Source organism: Elaeis guineensis, chromosome 3 (genome assembly GCF_000442705.2).
Source record: "Elaeis guineensis isolate ETL-2024a chromosome 3, EG11, whole genome shotgun sequence".
Classification (NCBI taxonomy): domain Eukaryota; kingdom Viridiplantae; phylum Streptophyta; class Magnoliopsida; order Arecales; family Arecaceae; genus Elaeis; species Elaeis guineensis.
In genome coordinates, this window is record NC_025995.2 from 10086753 (window position 1) to 10095773 (window position 9021).

Genomic DNA, 9021 nt, shown 5'->3' on the forward strand with positions numbered 1-9021 from the left:
AACTCTTTTAAGCTCTGAAGAAGTAGAGGAAGGTGAGTTATTGATTACTTGGACTTCTTTCTTGAATGCTTGAGAGAATTGAGGAAGCCTTCAATACTTCTGTACCAGAGTAGTTGACTTAGATTACTACTCTCTTCCTCTCTTTCAAGTTAATTGTATGTGAGAAGGTCTAAATTTAATGCGCTCTTAAATTTCTCTCTTCCTTTTTGAGTTTCACTCACTAGCTCGAAGACTATAACTCAATAGACTCCAAAAGCTTCAAAAGACTTGCTTCTTCATTGAATCCTCTATATTTATAGCCTCAAAAATATCTGCAATTAATGCTCTATCTATTGAAAGCTTGAAAATAGCCGTTAAAAATATTTTAAATATATTTTAAAAATTTAAAAAAACTAGCTATTATTCTATCAAAAAACTATAAGTCTGCTCATCCAAACTCTTAGTCGACTAACTTTCAACATGGAGTTGACTAGGTGAAAACTTTGAGATGGCTCAGCAGCACATGCCAAAATTTCATCGTTCTGTCAGTCTGAGACTGGGTCGACTTGGATCTCTTCTTAGTTGGCTAACTTAATGACTTAGTCGATTAACTAATTTTTTGGATCAGCTTAGAAAACTTACTAATTTATATTACTTTATGTATTCTTTTATCTCCAAGATTAAGTCAACTATTTTTCTTCTTGAGTCGGATAAGATCCAATCTTAATCAACTAAGATGAAGCTTGGTCACTAAGACAGATTTTTTGAATTGCTTTGGTTTCTATCTTTTCCTTGGACCAAAACTAAGTTGGCTAAGTTTCTCACTTGGTCGACTCAGTAATGTGCCAAGCATGCTATAGTATTTTAGATAGCTTTTCTTGATTAATTTTATTCTAGGTTAGATTTACCTTTTAAAACTTAATTTGTACATATGTAGACTTGTTGAGAGGTACTTCTAAACTAAAATTTTTTTTATAAACTTACTTTCATTGCTTTCAACTAAAGGTCTTTCACTTGGAAACATGAATCTTCTTGAGATGACTTTTTTTTGAATAAGCCAATTGAGCATATTGAGAAATCTTACAATCACTCTTAAAAATATCATTAGTAAACATAATTTATACTCAAACATCTTTAATATTAGCAAAATCAATTCTAAAATTAATAGGTATATTTACAATCCAAGGACAGCCCAAACATTAATAGACTCACCATTGCTGATAAGCCACATGAATTGAAACTAAACATTTTTCCCCACAGAATAAATTTTTGCCAAATTGTAGAATAATGAGCTGGCTTATGATAAGAGAGCCAAAATCTCTTGAATCGACATTTAGATGAAACCATTTGAGCCCACAAAGATATAGATTGCAGCACTAGATTGCAACCAATTTATCAAGTAGAATATTCTGCATGTTATGAAGTGAATGGAAACCAAGCCACCAACCATCTTTGATGAGCAAATAGTGTCCTAAGAAATAAGATGTAATTTTCTCTGATTAGATAAATGACCCGATAGAAAAAATCAAAATTCATACTCAAATGGTTAAGCATAGAAATGGGAGTAGGGAGCGAAAACAATCTATACAATAGAATTGAAGACAAAATAGATTGTAAAGGATTGCTCTGCCTGCAAAAGAGAGAGCCTTCCATTTCAATTATATGATTTTGCCGATAATCTTATCTACAAGGATAGTAAAATCAATAGGTTGTAGTTGGGTGCCTGAAATAGGGATACCATGATACTTTCAAACCCTCCGTTTGCACAACATACCAAAAATAGAGGAAACAAGATGCTTCACAATAGGTGGAGTTGATGGACTAATAATAAGATATGACTTAGAAAGATTAACTTACTGATAGAAGAAATAACAATAGATATTTAAACAAGCTTAAGAGATAAAGCATGATAGACAACCCCCTTGATGATAAGAAGATAGTCATCAACAAAGAAAAGATGAGACATTTGAGGGCCATGCAGCTGAGGTATACAAGGACAAAGCAACTTATCATGTGTTACCTGTAAGGAACATAAAAGATTTTAGAACAAAAGATAAATAATAACAGAGATATTGGGCAGCCCTAACGAAGACCATAAGAAGCAAAAAATTAGTCAGTAGGAGAGCCTTTAACAAGAAAAGTGTACTACAGATGACAAATATAAGCAATGATCCAACAAATAAATCAATCTAGAAAATTAAACTACTACAAATCCAGAATCAAATAAGGCCATTGCATCCGATCATAAACTTTCTCTATATCCACTTGAACCATCAAAAGACCCTTAGATAGAGATGCATGTTCAAGAGAATGCATAAGTTTTTGAGCAGTGAGAATATTTTTCATAATACTACATCCTCCGACAAATACACCTTGAGTTAAAAAGATCAAAGCAGGAAATAATGACTTCATCCCATTAAGTAAGATTGCCACCATCTTATAAATTGTGTCACGTAATTAAAGCTGATAGGTTGAAAATCAACAAGGAAGAATGATCAAGTTTAGGGATTAGAGTGAGGTAGGTATACTTTTAAGAAGGCAACATAATATATTTCTCAAAAAAGAAATGAACACCCTCAATAACTCCTTGTGCAATAATGTGCAAAATACCTAAAAGAAAGAAGTTGGGAATCCATCTGGATTCGGAGCCTTGTCGAGCTTGATAGTTTGGACAACTACAAGAATTTTCTCTCCTAAAATAATAGAAATAAAACCTTCATTAGAGACAACAAAGGACAAGTGAGGCAACCACATAACATCTATTGAATGAACAAATTGCCACTAAAGAGTTCAGTGTTGAAGAACATCTCGAACAACTTGGTCATTCTAAACCCACCATCCACTAGCATCTATATAATAATAGTAAAGCAATATATGGTGTTAGGGGTGATATTCTGTGTTGACACCTAAAATTATAAATTAATCTTCAGTATGCCATATGTCAAATTTTAATATAGTTTTGAAACCTATCGTAGCTTTCAAACCCACCCACGATGACCGAAGCAAAAATCTCCCACCCAGTTGGGACTCCTGAGGATGGAAAAAATGAGGTTTTGGTGGTATATGTGGTAGAGTAGGGGAGGTTTTATTGGAGAGGTGGAGACAACCCCAACCATCACCTAAGCTTCGGTACAAGCCTACCATCCGATTCAGACTCCAAAGGATGGAAAAGATAGAGGAAAAACCTTAGAAATCCTAAGTCGTCGATGGAGAGCGGTCTGGGTTCATGTGTTCAGACTAAGATGAAGAAGTGTCAATGGATGCTGCTGCTCGCGATGGCGATGGTGGCGTCGATGGTGGTCGAAGGTGGCACTGGTGGGATCCCGACAATGTGGATGGGTTGTTCGTTCCAATGACATCACCATCAGGATGGCATCAGGTTCTACGGTTGCACTATGCACCTATCGGACTCTAAACCTAGGGTGAGGTGTCGGGTGTGGGGCTTCGAGCCAGAGCACATCTCTATCTCCCCCCGTACTCCATCTGGATTTCATGGGTCCCTAGTAAGGAAAAATCAGAGGAAAAAATAAATCTACGAAAACAAAGATAGGGCCTTGATTGATCATTTTTTCCCTTTTCATTTCTTTTTTTTTTGGAGATCCGAGTGCCTCTTCCAGTGCCTCTACTGGCAACTTCCCAGCGCTCCCCAAGGTCCTAGGTTCAACTGCCTCCAGTCTATAATTCATTTTGCAAGTTTGAATCTTTTACGAAAAATAAAAATATATTAATCTATTTGAATTAATTCAAAGTTTCTTTTATTTGATTCGATGGGAAGTTGAAGACATTCGGGGAAGATTTGGTTCCTAAAATTAGGTTCTTGAAGGAAATCAGAAAAGGGGTTGGTTTGGGGGATGGGGAAGAAATCCTTTGTTTTCAACATTTTGCTCCATCTTTAGCTAGTCAAAGCTCTCTCTCTCTCCCCCTCTCTCTCTCTCTCTCTCTAGTGATGCATTGGCATTCCTTTGCCGAAAATTTTATAACCAGAGGTCATTATGGCGGTGCTTGAATTTTGATTTGGATTATCTGATTTAATTGCTTTATTATGAAAATATTAGTTGCTACCAAGCTAAAGCATCAGAAATTTTCTCATTTATTTTTTTTTAATATGTACCATATTGCTTTGGTTGTTTTATGTGGGTTATAAACTGATGTCTTCAACCATATAAAGATGTGAAAATATCATAAAAGGTGTTAATCATAATTAAAATTTGTTAATGGTAAGTGGTGTATATTTATGATAATTTAAGTTAACATTTGAGTCCACTTCTTAGAAAGTAGGAATCATACAGAAAAGGCAAATCGTTGTCATGGCTGTTGGCTTTGCATCTGATCTAGAATCACCAGCTATCAGAGCCCTGGGACCTCTCTTCTGACTCTTCAAGCTCACTAAAGTCCATATAATCATCTCCTCACTTTCATGAATAAATATCATCAGAGTCTTCCATGATATCTGTTATATTTTTTATTATAAGAAAATTGAGATACACCCACGTGAAAGATACATGGGAAAAGACCTAAAAAATATGAAAATACGTCTACACCCACATTGGTACACACATTTGATTAAACATGGATATGTCCAGCATAGTTGTAGCTTATAACCATATTTTTTCTTTTCGTATGTGTATCCCTGCTTTACCCATGTAACATCTAACGTAGGTGAGAGTGTATACATGGGTATAGACCTAGCGTACATCCTTCTTTATGGCACATGAGTAACTAAATATACACAAATCAGAATTTATGGAAGTTACCAAAGCATAGATATAAATGGACCTCTACTATCAATAATAAAATATAAATATATAATTAACTTTTAGATGTTACTGTCCCGTCTAATTTTAAAGCGTGGATCACCTGCAATAATAAATAAAAACAAAGATGGTGCATTGATAACTTATTTAAGCATCCTATAATGCTGAATAATATATGAAGACTTGTAGCTTCAAAAAGATGAAACAATTACAAATAAGACAATCTTTACCATTATATTAAAAAGAATTAAATAGTGTAGTCTCAAAAAAATAGTCTTAACAACCTTTTTAGTTTCATCAAAATCCAAAGAATAAGATCATACACCATCAGATTTCTGAATATAAAAGAAAGTAAACATTGGAATTCAAAACATAAAATAAACAAGTTCCAGCTGATCTTCTGTACTTTATACATAAGTTCTAAGCTCACTTTGCTACACCAAAAAGAGAATAAAGTAAACTTAAATTGATGACACCAAAAAATTAACTTTGCAAAATCTAAGAGTTCATCAACATATGAAGGCATCAGCAAGACAATCTCTATCTTTTCTTGGCACCATTCATCATATCCCCGATCTGAATCTACAAAAGAAGAAAAAAAATTATATATATATATATATATAATTTTAGATATATATATATATATATATATATATCATTTTAGAGCTCAAGTCACTATTAAAAATATATGTATATAGACATATACATAATCTTTCTACCAAATAATGTAAGTACCCAAGTATATTTCATTAAAGTTTTACTTGTTCACATAACTCCTCTCTACAAACTAGGTTGCTATTCATACTGCCAACAGTGAAATGTATAGAAAGCATGAGAGATGTGCCTATATATTTAACTAGTTTTCTTTGTTGGCACTATATTTTTGAACTTTAATTCCTATCCTTCCTCAATCCTATAGCATGCTGACATTCCACAAGTTCCTTAGTTTAACTTCTTGATAGAATAGTGCTTATGTTACCATAATTTATTGCTCCAATTGAATGGAGAACTAATTTATCACCGCCCCCGACTAGCTCGATGTCATCATCACCGCCCCTGACAAGCCTGACGCTGTAATCCCTTTTGACAGTGGATGCAACTGCTGTTACATCCACCGGATCAACAGCATCACACTGAAAAAATTAGAAAAAAAAATTTAGGCTAATGAATGGTGTAAAGACATTAATAAAGAATTTAATTAACAGCAAGAACATCCTTACATTGACACTAAATGCTCCCATATGAAATCCAATTACACCTTCTTTCACCATATCGACGGTCCACCAGTGGAGGCACAAATAAGCAACCACAATAGATTCCACTTATCATTAGTCTTTAGGCATTGTCTTGTATATCATTTGCACAATTACCCTGTCTTAAAAGATGAAGCTTCATACCAGAGAAATGTGTCGCATTTTGAGCTTTAACACCAAAAGAACAATAATGCTGGTTTCTTTTTCTCTTTGTTCTCCTTTTTAATAGGTAAAATTGTTGTATCATTCTAAAAGCATGAACTGAAGTACAGCTTAGAATTACAAGCTACATGAATCCAAACATATACAAAATAAAGTAATCAAGTCAAGCCTTAAAGAAATTGTCACCACGTTATATTCTATCAGTCTATTTTCGGTACATGAAGCTAGCTGGTCCTATCAAAACCAAGGTTCCATGAGAAAAGAATCCATACCATTCCATCTTGCATGCCTTGCATTTGGATAAGACCGCATGGTTCAAATCTACTAGGAATAATGATAAAATTAGCTCCAGCTTGCATCATATGTGCCAAGGGAACATTGAACTTTGCAATTCCTCGAGCCTTGTTTGGATACTTCACTTCTAACTACTCAGGCTATTGCTCCATTTTCTTCTTGCCAGTTTTCTGTAGATAAGACATAGGTTTTTAGCTTATCCTGTTCATTCCTTATGTAAGTCATACATAAAAGTTAAAAGAATCAGGTAGTATTATTTATAAGAACAATTATCTGAACATTCTCATCAATAAAGTGAGGAATAGCTGCTACTAGAATATCTGAACCTTTCTGCTCTTCTAATCTACAGATGAAAGCTATAACAGAGATGTTTCATTCCACAAGCAACCCTACTTCTGCTTGCAATATTTTCTTATTAAGAGCTTTTGCCTCCCTCACCTGAAAGTGTTCTTCAATGAGAAATTTACAATGAGATGATTAGGTTGCATTGACATCTTAGGAAGATCTCACAGTTGTTGCATCGTAATTGACACTGATATGTCTGTTTGTTGCTGGATTCCATTCTTGAACATCCATCCCATTCACAATCTCGATGATGTCAGTCTTGGGAAGAATGTTATCCAATTCAACACTTTTTTTTTGGACCTGAAAGAAGCTCTGTAGCATAATATGGGCTCATGGTTAAGATGCAGTCTGATTCTAATATTTCTGCCTTCATCCAATAAATTTTTCTTCCTTTCATAGGTTTATCATAACTGCGAAAACAAGGATGAAGAATTTATGCACTTGAATCTCAAGGAAAAACTGTACTTATGCTAATTTTCCTGCAAGACAATTTATGGGTCCATACCCATCAATAAAATCGAAGGAAGACATAAAATGATCTGGGAGATCAGGAAATTCAAAATCCGGAAAGGCAAATCGGCCCTTGTAAGCAATATTGTGGATGCAGAAAACCACCTAAAAACAATGTCAAACCAATGCTCAGCCTAGTCGTTTGATATCCGTACTGATAACTAAGAACAAGATAATATTCAGACTACGTACAAAGAAAGCTCACCTTGGCACTCATGTAAATGCCATTTGGTTTATAGATACTCTTCAAGTAACAAGGAAGAAGAGTAGTATGCCAATCATTAGCAATAAACGCAACATCTTCTCCTGTACAAAAAATCTACAAACTGATGCCAACAGAAAAGACTTGAATATGATATGTTAGAAGTTTGACATTGTTAACTTGTGAGAAGTAGCAATTAAACTACATACCATATAATCTAGAGAAATATTTGCTGTTACTAAGATTCAGAACTCTTGGAGCTTCCAAAGCCGCCTGAAAGCAACAATTACAATTATTTTTTTCTTGAGCAAAAATAAATACACATTATTACTTTCAAAAGTTGTAGGGAAAATTTTTGCAAAATCTTAGTACATGGTGAAGTTGGAAAGCACTAGGGAATATTTTTGTAAGAATTTACTGTAACATTATAAAATGATCCAGAATAGTCATGACAAGGGAATTTTCACATTTTATTTCAAATACAGTTGCTAAGAAAAAGTGAAGCATAGCATGGAAAGGAACGATGAAACTCTAAAATTCTCTGCAAACTAAGCCACTTGTGAATCACAAGGTTTAACGAATTGCTGAAGACTGAAAAGTGTTGTCACACCTTTTCCATCAAAGAGTTCAAAGTTAAGGCCCAATAAACTTAGCAGCAAGTGAAGAATTGTGGTTGGTGCAAGCAGCTCTGCATAGCAAGAGTAACACAACACAGAGCAGCACCTTATGTTCTGAATACCAAGAGAGGCAACTTATTTGCCATTTCCAGTATTCATGACATGCAAACTCAATTTGGTTTTTTGTGCTAGAGATCAGCAAGTAATATGCATGCTCAAATAAATGTAAAACTTTAGTCTCATTTTTTCACAAAGATGCCATAGAAAAATATTGTTTAACAAGAGTTTATTTTAATTCATTAGCAATACAATCCACACACATGTATTTGTTTCTTAAAGAAGAATAACATTCAAGAGATCAATGGTAAAACTTTTATATTAACTGAGAGAGGGAAATTGCTCACCAAGCACAAAAGACAGAAGTGCAACTAGTTGTCTTCATAATCTGTTCCAGCATTAGGACCATATAGTTTCCCTCCAGTTTTTTCCCATACCTAAGGGATTATGATTAAAAAAAGGCACCTTGAATTCCTCCGACAAGCTCGATGCCATCATCGCCTTCCTCTGCCATTGCATCGGCCTCTCCTTGCCCAAGCTCTATGCCTTCGACTGCTGCCGCCCCACTGTCCTCGCCGCTGACGTTCGCACCAACCTCCTCCCCAAGCTCAAGCTCCTCGAGTGCCTCCTACCCTCCCCTGGCCGGACCAAGGACCTCGCCATCGCCTCTGCCTCCACTTTTGGCTACAGCGCCGCCCGCCTCACCCCCACTGTCAACCTCCTCCGCTCCCTCCTCCCCCCATCTGAACCCCGGTGCTGCCATCGCTGCCCTCCATCGCTGCTTCTGGCTCCTCATCATCAAACCGAACAAGGTCCTCTCTCGCAACATCGACCTCCTTCACCATCGC

At 35.5% G+C, this 9021-nt stretch overlaps 1 pseudogene; it reads right to left on the bottom strand.

Moving 5' to 3' along the window:
* Positions 1–6880: 6880 nt before the first annotated feature.
* LOC140856175 (granule-bound starch synthase 1, chloroplastic/amyloplastic-like) lies at positions 6881–8687 on the bottom strand (annotated as a pseudogene).
* Between the last annotated feature and the right edge of the window lie 334 nt (positions 8688–9021).